The sequence below is a fragment of the Myotis brandtii genome, unplaced genomic scaffold (assembly GCF_000412655.1).
Source record: "Myotis brandtii unplaced genomic scaffold, ASM41265v1 scaffold32, whole genome shotgun sequence".
Classification (NCBI taxonomy): Eukaryota; Metazoa; Chordata; class Mammalia; order Chiroptera; family Vespertilionidae; genus Myotis; species Myotis brandtii.
The window spans coordinates 1,209,928-1,210,153 of record NW_005362269.1 but is presented as its reverse complement, the minus strand read 5'-3'; positions in this window follow the sequence as shown (position 1 = coordinate 1,210,153).

The window sequence follows — 226 nt, the reverse complement described above, 5'->3', positions numbered from 1 at the left end:
TCGGCGCTGGGGGCCACAGCAGCTGTAGCAGTAGCAGCAGCAGTAGCAGCAACAGTAACCTCGAATCGCCTGGGAGACCCGTCCCGGCGGCCCTCGCGGCGCACCGGAAGCGGCCTCCGGAGTGCCTGCGTGCACCCCTTGCGCAAGCGCAGCAGTCCAGCCCTAGCTGAGGGGCGGGCCCATAGGAACTGCTAATAGATGTAGAGGGGACCGATAACGCGGACGG